The following is a 17597-nucleotide window of genomic DNA, read 5'->3' as shown; positions in this document are numbered from 1 at the left end:
AATATTGATGTGTGTCTCAGTCATAAAAATGCATTAAGAAAAAAGCAAATGCATAAATATATCTTGGGGACTGTTGTTACAAAATAAAATGCCCAAATCAGTGTAAGTTTTGCTGTGAAGTATGTGTGTGTAAGTTGACTGTGTAAACTGCAGTCAATCTGAGAGTAGCACGATGTGGTTGCTTGACGTCCATATATCCTTCCCTATTTACTGCATTCTTTGATTCTCAGTTTTCAGTTTCAAAGTTACTCATGGTAAATTTCACATTCCTGTCCCTAAACACACTGCAAATTCCCCAAGAACGAGTAACGGCTTATTCATGAAACTCATAGAATTAATTTTCATATCTGGTGTAAGAAAACATTTTAATGTGAAATCATTTTAAACAATTTTAAAGTGTACATGTACAGTTTGAAAAATGTGTACATGCATCAGACTAAATGTCATCTCAGTAATGACATGCCCTTTTTTTAATCAACTGCTCTCCTTCTCAATCATGCATCCACAAACTCAAAACTATATTATACATGGGAATCTAAGGGTTTTCTGTTTACGAGCAATCCTGTGTGTGCAATGTTGTGAATTAACTCTTCTCTGTTTTTCGGCTGTTCAGAGCTGCTACGCTGTTAGGTGGAGCTGCCATGTTTATACACACACACACACACACACACACACACACACATATATATATATATATATATATATATATATATATATATATATATATATATATATATATATATATGTACAGAAAGTAAGTCATCAACAATCTTAGATGCCAACTGAATGACTCATGACTTTAAGTGACTTTTGCAGTTGTAGTGGTCCCCATACCTGCCTCCTATTCTCTTTTACTCTCTGCATTTTCTTCTTCTTGATGATTCATAAGAAGGGCACTATAATTTCGCCACATTCTCAGCACATGACTGTGTTCCTGTAACTATGGAGCTGCTCATTTTGGGTGGTTTTGTTTTAAAATTGCCCATCCTCTGATCTCTTATTGCAGCTCATTCGATTACTTTTTTCCCCCAGAGGGAATGGTAAACAGATGCTAAAACAGTTTTAAGCTCTTTTCTTCTGTTCAATCTAGCTCAAATTTCAGCTCGTACCTGTTTTCGCAAAGATAGAGTACAAATGTCTGCTGAAATATGTCATTTTTGTTCTATGAGTTCTGAGCATTTAAATAATTCCATAATGCAACAATCTCAACCTGGCAACATCTTGCAACATTTCTGACAGATGTCCATGCTGGATTTGTGTTTCCTGCCAAACTTACACTCGCCTTTAAACCGTGTGGCATGCACTGCTTCCTAAAAGTATCGTGGAATGCTGTGAAATCCTAGACTGCTTTCAACATGTTACACAACACGTTACAAGCTCCCAACAATTTAAAAAAGTTGGAATAAAATACCAGAAAACACCAAGTGTGCAGAATTTCTGAAGCGCAAGATTTTTAATATCAGTTTAAAATGAACAGCTTCATAATTACAAGGACATCAAACCAGTGATTACTGCAGCAGGATTACATCTGAGGCTAAAATCATAGCCAGGGAAGAGAGGTATAAGAGGTATAAGAGTAACCTTTGGCATGATGGTTCATGATGAATTAAGTTATAGCCCCTAAAAAGCCACAGCTGGGTGGTTGTGTTCAAAAACCGGACTTCAACTCAGCATGTGCTTCAAGTATCTAGTGTCTTCCTACCACCTCTGAACATCACATACAGCAAGTGCAGTCTGTGCAGAATGTGTGCCAGTCCAAGAAGGGGGGCATCTGAAACTATGCATGTGTGACCTTTGGGTGCTTGTTAGTGGATGTTTGCTGAGAGTATGCGATCTGATTTGCCTAAATGTTTGTGGTCATGTTTGTGGTTATAAGGAAAATTATGTAGGTAAAGCTCAATTTCTCAGTCCCCAGCTCACTATCAGTCTACCAGAAAAGAAGCAATGCCAAAATCAGCGCACGTTACTTCAGGATTTTCCCCTCATAATAGAGAGGTTAATTGGGTTTGGGTTTGCAGTTGTGCCCATTAGTGTTTAAACACCACTCCGGAGGCAACGGCCCACTCTGCCCCATAAAACTCTGATCCTCAATACTTCTGCCGGCTCTCTAATACTGTGTTTTTAATCAGGACTTTAAAGCCCACAAGCATTATTGGAAAACAATTATGAGAAAGGTTTTAAAGCTGTTCCTTTAGATCTTAACTTTTTAAATCTACAAAATAAAAGTGGTTTGATTTTCAGTTAATGTAGTATACCAACATTTAAAAGTATTTACATTTCTGGATATTCAACTAATGAAGATTCAGTCAAAAGATTATGCATTGAAGGTATTACATTAAATAAAGAATTATTACCCAGCAATCGGATTTCTTCCTGTTGAACCTCTAATAAAAATGAAAGAATAAATGAATTACTAAATAAATAAACAAACTTTATTGCTTTGAATCACCATTACATGTTCAAAGACTATATTTTAATGCAATTTGTAGTATCTTTCTTATAATAGTTATTTATAACTGTAGGACTTAAACTAAAATAGTAAGCACTTTGGGAAAAAGCCTCCCAAATTCTGAATATAAAAATTCATCTCATTTTCTCACATCGGCTAAATAAAAAAAAAGAATGAAGCTCAAATCAATAAACTAAGATTCCGCTAAGATTTACAAGGTAATATTAAAAATGTTTTTAATATAATAACAAAAAATATAGCATACTAATTTAAATTATTTCTCATAATTTAGCCATTTAAAAGGGCAAATGAATGTCCATCCAACATTAGTAAATGGCACTGAAGTGATGATTTCTCTCTTTTTTTTTTTTTTAAATGTTTGCATAATCTTCTGCAGATGTAAATAAATGTGGTCAGATTGTGCTGGTATGAAATCCACCATTTTGAAGCAACATAACAACTCAGAATTGTTTACAAAAGCAGTGTAAGTTACCAGGGGACTGAAGCGTTTAAAGCCTAAATCTGTGGTTGCTTTCTAATAAGGTTTACTGTTGGTCTTGTGGGCACAAAATATGCATGTACAAAGTATGAATAATTGGTGTCTTTCCAATGTCTACATTTACTTGCCAGAATTCCACCCCTATTGATACAAGCTGGCAGTCCTACTCCTGGGTAAGGCTTAATTAAGCTTTATCCTCTCTAATCACTCGGCTGATGTCGCTTGTCCCTCCCACATAGCATTTACCAAAACTATGCATTCACACTGAAACGGTCTTTTTGAGTCTGTGCAACCTGTCAAGCAAAAGCAAAAAACTATCATACTAAAGCTACCATGCGCATCAAACTAACAATTCTATAATTCAATAGGTTTGTATGTGTAGCGTTAAATAATTATGATTCCTCCTGCTTGTGCTGTTACGTGTAGTTCTGCTTGTGTGGCACAGCAGGCCTTTAATCTTGGGAAAGCCAATCAAATGTGCTCAATAGTATATCTGGCTATGTCCACACACTTCTCAGATTTTTGTAATCACTGAGCTTAGCAGTGCTTTATCATATTTTGTTCAATGAAGCTTTGCTGGATGTTATAAAACATTCATTTTAATATTTTTAATCTGTAACATTTTTAATACTACATATATTCCATGCTTTAAAAGCTGCCTCACAGAAAATGATTAATATAATATATTCATGAAGTCATAGAGATTGAATGGTGTTATGATAGTTTTGTTATAAGGTTTTGATCTACAACATGTTTTCTGTATGAACTACTTCAGGATTTCGTTCTCACTTTGATTCACATGCGCTGCATTCATGTCCCTTCCCAAACGCATGACAGGCTTTTGCTTCTTTTGTGTTAGTACCATAGCCTACAACTACAGCCATTCAACACAACTAAAGTGTGTACTAGATTACTCTTTCATTTACAGCTTATGTTTACTTAGATTTAGTCTGCTAGTAGAGTACGAGGAGGTCTAATAGGGCAACTTGAAAATCTCTTACTATACCATCGAAACTAAGCGTTTGTGTTGCCACAATTGGCAACTTTATATATAAAATGTATATTCAAAACCCAACAGACTTCCTGTATTTATGTTTGCTATATGCTCCAGATTAATTCCCCACAATTTTCATTAGCTAATCTGATTTCCTGCATCTCCTCTGATGAGTATTAACAGCCCCAAATTCCATTAACTAATTTGATGACGTGCTGCAATGAGGTGCATGCAGAAAGTTATAATGAAAAGTAGTACCCAAAGAAAATTGATTTTACAGATTTATAAATACTCGTCAATATAAATACTTCACTGGTGGTAGGGGAAACAAAACAAAGAACAGCTCCAGCAAATTTGTCTGGATTTGTTTATTTATTAACAAGCAAATTATGCTGAAATTATGAAGGAAAAAAAGTAGATTCATTTACTTTTCAAAAAACATATTACTACAATAACATATACTGTACTCCTAATATTTATCACATAATATAATAATATTTGCCACATTGCAGGTGAAGCAATGTCTTCCTCATGCTTCTAAGACAAAAAGCATATAATCCTGACAAGAGGAAGAGTTATACTGGCTTTATGAACTTGGCCTGATTTTATCTCTATCTTTCTCTCCTCCCTTGGTCCTTTTTCTTCTCTTTTATGGGGTGACCCAGGGCACCCACAGGGTTCAACAGTCACTGCTACTGTTCATAACACAGTGACACTGGACTAAGCCAAATAAACACTCCCCACTGCCTTGTTTGAATAGTAACTGACATACATAACATGTTCTCATTGACCAGATACACATACCCACACAGAAGTACAGACAGAATATCTACATGGCCAAAGCCAAGCACCGGTACATTTGTTCAGGCTCTCAAATCTAAATTGAATTCCACAAAATTGGAAGACAAAAAACAAACAAACATATACCAGATTCTTCAATGGCATCGGCAATCCCTCTGCCCCTCCAATTGCCAGCACTCTCCCTATTTTCTCCTTCCAGTCATAAAATAAGGATATGAGGACTCTTATGAAGAGTTTTCGACCCAATTCTGTGCTCAGTTATTAACTAGCACTTGTGTGCTCCAGAGCCTGTTCCACCCATTAACCCCTCTGATGCTCTTTTCTCATGATAATCAGCCTGCTTCCCCACCGATGTGCTGCAGGATTGTGCAAAGCCTTCAGAAGAGTAAAAAAAAAAAACTCGACACACATGCTCACTCTCTCTCTCGCTCTCCTCACACACATACACACTGAATCAGGCATGTAATGTGCTGCCTTTTCATGGAGCACATGGACAGATGCAGTATGAAAAGTTCTGGCGGTTTTTGTTGGAATGAATAGCACTACCTACATGTATCCAATGCTCATGTCCTGCTATACTACATACATTATTGCACAAAATAACCATGTACAAATAAGGAACCATTTGCAAATAGAGAAATATTTACAAACAGAGAGCAAAATTATTTTATCCTGTTAAACACTGAGGAAAAGTAAGTCTGGGAAACATTTACACTTGTTTTGATGACTAAAATCTGCATGCCATTTGCTAAGAACACTAACCAGCATAGATGTTCTGCAGAAGAACTCCAACATATGCATCAGTAACAACTGTTTTGCAAAATGTAACTGCAGCAAACCTAACAAGAGTCCAGTTCCCATGCCTGAACACACTAAAGTTTCACAAAGCGTCAGCTGCTGTCCTTTATGCAGCTAAGGTAAGGATTTTTTATTTTGTATGTATGACTTTGCATGATTCACAAGATGTTTGCTTTTAGTGATATTTGTTTAAGCAGGCGTACAGCAACAGCCAAAGGGGAAAAATACATAGAAAATCAATTTACATTTTTCCTCAGTCAGTATGCAATCTGTGAAAGGCAATAACAAGCACGTGTTCTACAGGACCATATAAATTTCCAGGGGACTGCAAGAAGTGAAATATTTTACAGTTACGATTTAGCTTGTTTAAAGTGATGCACAAAACAAAACAGGTTTAAGAACTCCCATGATGAGCCCAAAAAAAATCTCAAGCAGAAAAAAAAGCGTCAATAACAAAAGTAGTGTCTCATCACGCGCCTCGTTTCCATTTCCTTATTCTGCAGCTCGAGGCAGTGGAAGTGGAAACCGAGCTCGCGCCCCGTTACAGACCCATCAGTGTTTTCTCTGCCGATCAACAATGATGAAATGGTTTTAAAAGGCTGGAGCATCTCACATTTGCTGGGGGGGGGGGGACGGGACTGTGACTTGAGTAAGATGCGAATAAGCGTAAAATGTGTATCACCGTCATCCGTAAAGGAGCTACAGGTGCTGTAGGCATGTTTACACGACTATAAAGTCGTAATAACGCCGTATCAGTTTATAAAGCCGTGCTTATCGCCACAGGCGAGAGGCTAATGGCTCTAGATAAACTGCAGGAACAAACCGACACGTTTAATTTGCAACAGATGAGGCGTTCGCTTAGATTAAAAGGCACGTTTCGCTATTTTAATTTGACGTTGAATGTCGTGCACAGCGTGAAATAACTTGTTGATCATGCATTAATTAGATAAACTAGGCATATTTACATTGATTAGTACATGACTGCTTTACGAAGCAGAGCGGATTCATTCCAATAACGTTATTGAACCTAAAACGGAGTCTGATCCAACCAAGCAAAACCACAAAACAGCCACAGCATGTGCAACAAACAGTGAAGAAAAACAACTGAAAACTGAATGAGGTAATCTCCTGCATAAGGAGGTGCAAGAACCCCCCCCCCATACACACACACACACACACACACGCACACACACACACCACCACCACCACTACTACTACCAAAAAAAAATTCTGTTATCCCTTATAACTTCTTTACCCCTCGAGAACCACACACACGCACACACAAAGAAAAAACACAAAAATAGAAAACAAATCAGTGTCCGGCTGAAACATAGGTTACTTGTGGCAAACGACAATCACGAGATAAACTATTGCAGCATGGTAGAAGTACTGCAACTCATGAGTCTAGTGTAAACTACGAAAAGCCGTTTTTAGATTTTGAGTCACGGCTGCGAGCAAAGCGACAAGAGATTAAAAGTGCGGCCGGAGAAACAACCGCGCTTGCAACTCAACTAAAGTTTGAGAGCCAACAGGAACTCGTGGGTCTCCCGGGCTGAGCACAGACATGCTTCGAGGGTCGTTAAACATTCAGAAATTGCTCAAAACTGCGCTGTTCGAGCCAAAGTCACAGCGAACATCAACTGGCAGAGCTGAAGCCATGAGCCACCGAATGCATTTTGTTTACTGACTGAATTATTCATATCGGAGCCGTATTTATCGAACAGGTTTTTCCCCTGCAAGCACGAGCGGTGTCGCGTAATTAAAATTAAATGCCCGACGCTTCAGTAGCTTTAGCATAAACGAGCAAAAAAAAAACCAACAAAACAAAACACACAAACAAACAATAAATGACGTCGTACCGAGAGAAAATAACAGCGCTAACGTTCCCAATTAAACACTCGTTCAATAATCCACATCGACTGGGTTCGATTAGCCTATGTTTGATTATCGGATCTTGTTTTTAAATAAATAAATAAAATAAAAAAAACAACAACTACCCGCTTGCATACAGCAGAACGTGCAGCCACATTTTGAAGACTTGCAGGGAAAAAAAGCGAGCAGTTAACCAGCAAAAAACTTTCCAGCACCGCATTAGTCAATTTCAGAAGAAAACCCGGTAACATTCCGTCACCGAGTGAGCGCAAACTTACCGCGGGAGATCCCACGACACCTTTTCCGGGGTTTCTCCTCAGGATCTGTTGTTTTATTATTTTTTCACAATTTTTCTATAATTTTTGGCTTTTTTTCGGGGCCTGAGTGGCTCGCTCTGCTCAGGCTGCAGCGCCAGAGTTCTGGGGCGCGAGCATTGTGGGAGTGTGACGTCAGGCCACTTTCACAAACTTTTTTACCGGGGCTCTAAACTGTGTGTGTGTGTGTGTGTGTGTGTGTGTGTGTGTGTGTGTGTGTTTCGTTGTCGCTTATAGTGGATTATGATTATAATTAATCGTTTTTTTAATTATTCGTTTTAAATATTTATGGACTGGCTAATAGCCTATCATTTAGCGACATGTGTGTGATTCGACAAGAATTTGTAGGAAATCCATTAAATTGGTTTAGTATAGCCTAAAACAGTAATACAAACATTTGCATGAAGATTCGCAATGAGATTATACAGCATGTTACATTTCTTCCATCATGTAGTCAGTTAGCCTAACATTTTATTAAACCTTAAATACTTTTAACTATTCAATTTTGAAAGTTTCAATAATTTCATTGAAAACACATGTTTAGCACTTTTTTGCGTTATTAGACTGTTAATTACCAGCCGTGGTAAATGGTACAATGCATTAAAAGTCAATTAGAAACACAGTTGGCTCTTGCAATCAGTTATATAGACTACGTTCACGGATACTTTCTTTGTCGTTCATGAATAATCATAAGCATATTGTATGGTACTGGGTTTTACTGGGTACTGGGTACTGGGGTGTCATTAAGGCTATCATTTTAGGCATAAATACACTACTGAATTAACCTGTGTTTACACGCAATGAGCTGTTTTGTGCTCTCTGGGATTCAAAGATTGTGTAGATCGAGCAAAAGGTCTCACTTGCTCTGGTGAAAAAACGCTTTCTATTAACTAATATTAGCCAATGCTGTGTTTATAATGTTATACATGATTTCTTGTTTGAGTTTTAAATGCACTTCTCTCTAATAACATGTTCCTATACAATATTCATTAAAATTATTTATTATTATTATTGTTATTAATAATAATAATAATAATAATAATAATAATAATAAGGATTAGGAAGAGAACCAAAGTCTCATAAGTGATTCATTTGTTTGTTTGCTTGTTTGTTTGTTTTTGCGGTGATCTCGTTTTACCTTGTGTGTTTTAGTGGAGAAAAGGAATCACTTCCAGGGCACTGTGAGCCCATTTCCTCAGCTCCCCAACCCCCAACCCCCTCCACACCAGCGACCCTGCTGATGGATGTGTGAGTGGACAGAGAGAGGGAGGGGGGGGGGGGTACGTGTTTAACAGTACACTAGCATACTGCAGTACGTAAATAGTATGTAAAAATAGTACGCTACGTCAAAATAGTACGCTAGCACCGGTAAAAACTAAATAGTATAACAGTAGTTCACTAATAAAAATGAGTTTTGGGTGTAGTCAGAATGAGGCAGTGTACTAATTGGCATACAGTTAAATCCGACAGTTTTGTAGGTAACGGAGTACTTGAACGTACTATTTACTAGTGTGCGGGGTTTGAAGACACAGAGGCAGGAGGGGAAGGTGAGGAGATCACAGGGGTCTTCCATAAGCTCCATGTTAACGATGAAAACACGTTTTTATGTTCAGAGAAACAGGCTGACTAATTCCAGGAAGCCATGCCACCCCGACGGTACTGCAAAGTCTGCGAGAGCATTATAAAACATCTTTATTAATTTATTTTGAAGACGTTGATCATTAACAGAGTTGAGACTGATGGAGGAAAAATGATCAAGACGCCTTTTCCTCATTTGGACGGATGATGAGCTTTGAGACGGAAGTGTCGTGCTTTATTTGGCGGAGGGAATAAATAGAGAGAGAGACTTTGCGTGTTTGTGTACTGGGTCACTAAACTCGCGCGTCTGCTTGGATTATGGCCAAAACTTTAATATTCGCTTTTTTCTTTTATTTGTTCGCTTTAATTTGGTGTCTAAAATAACATTTGAGCACTATTTATACTACCTAACTGAGGAGAATGTACATGAAGCGACCTCAGATACGACTGTTGTTGAGGTTTAGTCAAAATACAAGCAATATTTTTCTATTAGAATATATATATATATATATATATATATATATATATATAGTAATTGTACATCCTGATAATTTGGTGATTAATTAAAATAATCTAAAAATGAAAATTAAAACAATTGAACATGCTTAACATTTTATACTTTTTTTTTTTTTTTTTTACATATAAACTGTATTAGTAGCCAGCTTTTTTGTTTGCTTGTTTGTGTGTTTGTTTGTTGGTTTTTGAAAGCTTCAGAAGCAATAGGAATAGAGAAAAAATTATAAAGTGTTCTCATATATCTGATTTCCAAAAAGTTCTTCCTAAAAATTCTTCCCATGTTGATGAAAAAAAGTAATCATAATTCTCTTTATTATTTTTTTGTACCAGTTGTCCATTTTCTTTCATAAAGAAATTATGGCACTGCAAAAGGGATACACAGATGTGGTGTGCTCATACAATTTTTATTGATTGCAGGCACATTGTGAATCAAACGTATGCGTTTTGAAAGTGAATTTTAATTGTGAAGATTAATTATATAGCATCAAAATATAATTTAAAATATAAATCATGTGTAATCCCTCAATAAAGTGTGTTATTTAACTTTTAATCCTTTGGTAGATCCTTTGGTAGATGGTTTGCTCAAGTTCTAATGAACACATGATGTTATGTTTTTGATAAGGTGCAAAACAGGTTCCCATTAAATGCATCATGCTGTGCAATCACATGTGTTTGGACCACTCCTTGGGAAATGTTGGCTGTCTGCCTAAATGAATGAAAATATTTATTTATTTGGAAAGAAAGCGCCTCATATTTTGACAACTTGGTAAAATTGTAGCTGGCCAAAAACACAACAATTGTTGCTTAATTCAGAATTATTTACCGTTTACAACAGAAATGTTTGAACTAATAATCTTATTTACAAATGTTATTCACTGTGAAATAAGTTAGTGTCATTTGAAATCTCACCATTCTTGGCAAACCTTTAAAATCAATAAATCTGTAGGAAGTATATTTGTCAGCAAAGGGGTAACTGGCAAAATCAAGACAGATTATGCCAAATTCCAGGGATGTTATCACATTTAAAAATTCTATTACAGCAATCCTACAGCTCAGATAAAGTTAATCTGAACGTTAAAACTATTACAAGAGGCGAAACATAACTTTGCCAAACACCATATACAAGAAGGTAAAAATTTTGGTGTTGAATGTGACACTGATCTATGATCCAAAACTTCTTAATGATGCTTCATGCTGTAGCTAACAAAGAATCCCAACAAACTGATACTATTTACTTCACATTCATTAAAAAAAAAAAAAAAACATGGGACTTAAATGATGTGTACACTTACTATATCATTGATTTTTTTTTTCATATATATTGTTGACTTTTGTAAATGTGGATTAGGTGAAAGATAATAAAAAAATGTTGAGAATATGTACTTAAGTTATTAGCCTAAATGTCACGTTTCAAATATTTTTTAATGATTTGAAATTGAAATCATTGTAAAGTCAATAGGAATTTAATCAATTAATTGTAAATGCTTTAGTAAAAGAAATTGTCATATTTAGCTGGCTGTTGTCTTAATGTGCATTTTAATGTTGTGTATGAAACTTTGTGTACATGTGTTTATATACGCCATGCGTATTCATGGTCTCTTGTGAAAAAGACATTTATACTTCAGTAGAACTAATCTGGTCAAATAAAGATTAAATAAATAAAAATATCTCAAATAAATAGGTTAAGAGTTAGGATTAGGAATATAGGAAGAGGTAGATGCTGAGAAATATATATATATATCAATTCTGAAGCATGTGCTCCGTGTTCACTTGATCCATCTTACAGTTTGATTCGCAAATGCTGTAGGAAAAACTGGTTCTTCAAGAGTTCTTTTTGGATGAATATGGCTTCTTTGCCTCCTAAAGATTGTACTCAGTTGTTCTACATAGAACTTTTAAAATGTTCCTTACAGAGACAAACCAAAGAACACTTAAGAATTCTAAGCCTTTACATGATTCTTACAAATAAAGGTGTCATTATTATAAACATTTTTGATTACCTAAGGAAAATTTTGATTAATGGATCTTTGTCCATTTTCTTTGTACCAGAGACAACAACAACATCAAAAAAGATCTTGCCATAAATGTTCTTAATATATGGAAAGAACTTTTTAGAAACTTTGTATTCAACTTATTGCAGCAACATAAAAAAAAATGGCTGCGCATTCACGGACTGAAAGTTTCTTTAGGGAACCAAAATGTTTATAAGGGTTCCAAAAAAATGGTCATTTTATGCCAGCTTATTTTAGCACCTATTTTTAAGAGTATACAAGGGCTGAAATGGTATAAAACATTTACAGGTGGTTAACTGTATGGTTCAATGTGATTTTCAGTGTATCACAGAGTCACTTTTCACATTTTCAAAGAGGCTGATATTAAATGATGTAACAGTTCACTTTTTTAACTATGTGATTAGTTAAATTGCTAGAATATATTATAAAAACAACATAAGATTATTGATATTAGCCTTTATGTAGAAATACCCTTTTCCAAGTAAGATTTTTTTAATAGTAAGGTGTACTATTTATAACTATTTAAAAAAATATATTCTTATTTCCGGTGTTGTGCTGCACCTAAAAATAATTACTTTTTGTGCGTATTATCTATATCTAAGTGTTTAGGAATACAGGAAGTGTTTAAAAACTCTTGGGTTATAAATGTGGGCATGGCAAAGCATTGCCGCCTCACAGCCTGAGAGCCCTCACACCTGAGCTCAGGTTACTGTCTGTGCTGGGTTCCACATATTCCTGTGTCCATGTGGGTTTCCTTTGGATTTTCTGGTTTCATCACACTGTCCAAAAACATGCAGGTAGGTGGATTGGCTACGCTAAATTGCTTCTATAGGTGTGAAGAAGTGTTTGTGAATGTATGTGTGCATGGTGCCCTGCGATGGACTGGCATCCCATCCGGGGTGAATTCTCACTCTGTGCCCAGTGGCTGGGGATCCACTGTGATCCTGACTAGGATAAAGTGTTTACTACAAATGAATGAATGAATATGAAGTGACACAAATAGCAAATTATTATAATAATTCATCAACATCAAGTACATACACAAATGAAATGAAATTAAAGTGTGTTGAATTTAATTTTTATAGCAATGGCTATAAATAAATAGCTATGCACAAACAAATGCAAATATCTTCTGCTTGGGGCAATAATTAAGAAGTTTAAAAGAATCAGAGCTGAAATAAACGTGTCTGGAAGACAACACAAGTGTGTTTTGTCCCCCATGAACAGCAAGGAAGATACAAAGAGAGGGTAAAATTTCTCCAAGCATAACTAACATATCTACAATTAGAAGCCAACTCCATTTCAATAATCTAATTGGAAGGTGTGGCAGAAGAAAGGGTTTTCTTTGACAAATGTAACTGCACTGGAAGTTTGGAATTAGGCCAGTTCTAAGAAAAGTTAGATAAGATAAAATAATACTTCATTAATCCCCAGATGGAGAAATTAGGGTGTCACAGCAGCAGCAAGCAAGGTGAAGAAAAAAGAGATATTCTATGTAAGATGAGATAAACTAGAGCTTTTTGGCAACAAAAACTTGGTGAGCTTGAGTAAAAGAAGTAAATAGAAGGATGGCTATACAGAAAAGAACATAATCTCCACTTTTATGTATAGTGACCACAGAATCTAAAGTAAATGCAGAGGCGCCAATAATTGTGATACATGCGGTTTTGTTAAAATATACATTTTTCAACATGAGGGTTTTTCTTATTTTCTAAGAATAATTTTGCATTATATAAAGGTTAGAATTCTAATATATTTCTGTGTGTCATTTTTCTATAGCCTTCGCTAAGGGTGCCAATAATTTCAGATCTGATTGGATACAAGGATACAGGAAGAGGGGTTCTGATGGTAGTGCAACACCCCTGACTGTCAGGATTCCTTTAACTGCAACTCTAGCTGCAACTGCTAACATAATAATAATATATAGCACACGTTACATTTATGGTGCTTAAAATTCCGGCACCCTGAGGTAAAATGGCTTCCCACATGCCTGGTAATGGAATGTATGTAATGGATCAGCCTTAACCAGTTATAACTACTCATATTTAAAAGAGGCTAGAATGGATCTATAGTTGCATTTGTATTAGGTCCTAGAGAAAATTTGTTGCCTCTTTTAAGCACTACCTATGCCACATTATTTGGCAAAATCATTTGGGGCTCTACCTCCAAAAGTGAGGCTGAATACAGATGCAGCTGCATCATTGTATGGCTTCAGCTGAAGTCTTCTTTCATTATCTTATGTTTATTTACTGATGTAAAGGCCCATATATTTTTTGGGCTTGTGGTTCAGGGTGATTACAGCCAATGGGTGGCCGAGCATGTGAGAGTTCCAGATTGATTTTAAAGTGCCGTTTGAAATGCCATACACCACACTGGCAGCCCTGCCAGCTCCCCCTGCTCTCTCCACCTCAAACAGGCTTGTAAAAAAAAAAAAAAGCCATTAAGAAGAACAAGGGGAGGTTGAGTTTCAAAGGCTCAACCACTCCTCTGCTCCAACTCCACCAGCTCCTAATTAGGATCTGATTAACCATAGGAGATGCAAATGCCAGTTTCCTCATTTGCCTCTCCACAAATGTGTTGATGGTCAAAATAGAAAGAGAAAGTCACATAAACACACACAGCCTAAAGATTTCTTGTGAGGAGACAGTGCAATCATCTGTAGCTATTTATGAGTAAGTAGCTAGTGGTCAAGCCCCAAACATGACAATAGCAATTAAAAGAGTGGGTGATTTGTACACATCTGGAGTGGATTTCCTCACCAGAGGACTCGGCAGCTTATAGAACTGAATCCTTTACTCCCTCTCTTTCTTGCTGCCTCTGAAAGGGGGTTTCAAGGGTTTTGGATGTTATTTCTTTCTGTTTGTTTAAAAATAAGATGGTAGGTGTAGGTGAGTGAGGGTTGGTGATAAACAACCCTTGAATTGTAGATGTTCCATTCAACCACAACAGAGATTGTGGGAATTCTTCATAGCCTCATCAATTTGAACCAATGCCTTGTGACTTCTCAGGGATATTAATATCCCATTCACATCTTTTTATATAGTAAACCAATGAACTAATCCACTACCTCCAAGTGTGGGCAGTCTATCTTAAGAAATAAGCATTTGCTTTATTTGTTGATTGTGGTTAACCCTCTTTTTCCGGGCGACACTGGATGAGCAGTTGTATATGTGTAGTTACAGGATAACGTTAAGTTTGTGAACACAGAAAAACCCCCAGAAATGTTTGTTTGGCTGGGAGGAACAGTTGGAGTAAATGAAGTCAACCACAGTCTTGATACATCTGAGAGGGTGATTAGGAACTCTCTAATCTCTTCCTTTCTTTCTGTGTTGTGTTTACTACTCAAATTACCCAAATATACTTATTAATTAACTAGTGCCACTTCTCTTTCTTTCTGTGAACATGTAGGGAATTCAAATAGCCTCAGGTAACACATTTATTTGAGTGTTTCCCCATGGTTTAAGAATGCAACAATGTACTGTAGAGTGATATGACTCTATGATAGGGGTACAACAGGACACACAAACACATACACACACATGCACACACAGAGAGAGAGAGAGAGAGAGAGAGAGAGAGAGAGAGTCTACACCACTGGCTGGTACGGTATCGTGTGTTAGACAGTCGGTGTATTGGATCTGGCTGAAGCTGATAAAGAGCATGGGTGGACCCAGAAATGTCCTGGATATTGACGTCATACTCCAAACCCCGTACTACTAATACTGTTAATCAAGCAATTGTATGAAGATACAGCTTACTGCACACCCTCAAACTGGTGCATACAAAAATGAGCAAGAACTGTAAAGACAAATGCATATCATATGTAGTGTTCTCAGAATTAATCAAGGATGTTGAATGAGTGAATAACTGGTTTATTACTATTAGAAATCCAAAATGATGACAAAAACCTTTTATAGACAAAATTGTTTGTGCCACATGGTAGATATAACGTGCAGAAAAGGAAACATTTGTTCTTTTTTGAAACCATACAGTAAGCTGCATGTAGAAACACAATGAAAAGCAATTGTTTTAAGTTGTGTCTCATGGCCTTTGAAGGTCTGATTCGCTTCCTCACCCGACCGACTTTTCAAAATTCAGGTAAGACAGAAGCAGACAGATGAGGCTTGCTTTGCATTCTTATCTCTGCCGTCATCTCTAGAATGAAAAACTTTGTGTGAGTGTGAGTGTGTGTGTGTGTGTGTGTGTGAGAGAGAGAGAGAGAGAGAGAGAGAGAGAGAGAGAGAGAGAGAGAGAGAGAGAACATTTCAGTGTGGGGGGATGGGCCACAGTGTAGGGTAGGAGGGACAGAAAGAAGAAGGTGATAGACAGAAGAAAGAGTGGAACAACAAAAGAGAGGGAAACGGTAAAAGACATGGTGATTGAATAGGGGGTTGGGAGAGGTTGTTACCTTAAATGCTTGCCTAGAAAACTTATCTAACCATTGCCTAAAAATATACTGAATTAAACGACTACTATGAAAATGAACTCATTTAGCCTTGTTCAACCATTAAAAGGAAACACAGAGTACATATTCATTACACAGAGAGAGTGGTGCCATCTCTCTGCCTCTTAAATCAACAACAACAATAATAAAACATTAGGACTATAATGTGTGTGTACACATTATGATGGGTTTAACGAAGGAACTGTGGTGTAAACTTAACCTCTCCGTTAACTGTTATATTTCTCTTTAACACTGGAAAACAGGATCCATATTCCTCATTTGGGAAACAGTCATGTATTCTGGGTATGATGGTGTTTGATCATTCAAGTGAAACAAGCTCAACGAGCCACTAAACAAATTACCAAAGCAAAAAATTACATACTTATGGTCTGTACTGCCAAATACTGGACTCTTTACTCACAGCTGAGTGTAAATGTTAGCATCCCCCATAGTTTATTTGTAGAAAATGTAAACTATCCATTTACCTAATTTTTATAGTATATATATATATCCATCCATCCATCCATCCATCTTCTACCGCTAACTCCTTTTTCAGGGTCGCGGGGGAACCTGGAGCCTATCCCAGGGAGCATCGGGCACAAGGCGGGGTACACCCTGGACAGGGTGCCAATCCATCGCAGGGCACAATCACATACACACTCGCACACTATATATATATATATATATATATATATATATATATATATATATATATATATATATATATATATATATACGCACATACACACACACTCACTACGTCACACCTCTGTCCTCTGCCCTCACTGATTGTCATGGTGTTAGACATGACATAAAAAAAAGAGTTGCAAGATGACCTGAAAGCAGTGGGAAGAGCAGTTACACAAGAAACAATAAGCAATGAACTGCACTGTAATTATGTTCCTACACCTCATACAAAACTCCTCAGCTAAAAAGAAGAAGCAGAGAGATGCACATTTAAAAGCATTTAGTCAGATCAGAATTGTTTGGAACAATATACTCTGGTCAGAGAAAACAAAAATGGAACACTGTGGCAATAATTCAGCTTGTCATGATTGGAGAAAGAAGGGTTGTGTGTATGATCCCAAGAACACCATTCTCACAGTAAAGCATGGGTGTGCGGAGCATCATGATAAGGCAGCTGCTACTCTGCAAAAGGTACTGGAACATTGTATGTCATCAAAGGAAACATGAATGGAACGATATACCAGGACATATTAGATTAATTTCATTAAGTTCATTTCATTTGTCAAGAAATTGAATCTGGGGAAAAGATGGACATTTCACCAAGACAATGACTTCAAACAGAATAACATATCC

General features: G+C 36.7%; 1 protein-coding gene across 1 annotated transcript in view; it reads right to left on the bottom strand.

Annotated features, from left to right (window-relative positions):
• Positions 1-7887, bottom strand: part of plagl2 (pleiomorphic adenoma gene-like 2) — a 49130-nt gene extending 41243 nt beyond the window's left edge. The window contains exon 1 of the mRNA XM_053643987.1: positions 7692-7887. The gene's annotated coding sequence lies outside the window, so the exon portion shown is untranslated. The remainder of the gene's footprint in view (positions 1-7691) is intronic.
• Positions 7888-17597: the final 9710 nt, after the last annotated feature.

This window comes from Ictalurus furcatus, chromosome 15 (assembly GCF_023375685.1).
Source record: "Ictalurus furcatus strain D&B chromosome 15, Billie_1.0, whole genome shotgun sequence".
NCBI classification, from domain to species: Eukaryota; Metazoa; Chordata; class Actinopteri; order Siluriformes; family Ictaluridae; genus Ictalurus; species Ictalurus furcatus.
The sequence above is the reverse complement of the archived record's forward strand: the minus strand, read 5'-3'. Positions and strand labels throughout refer to the sequence as shown.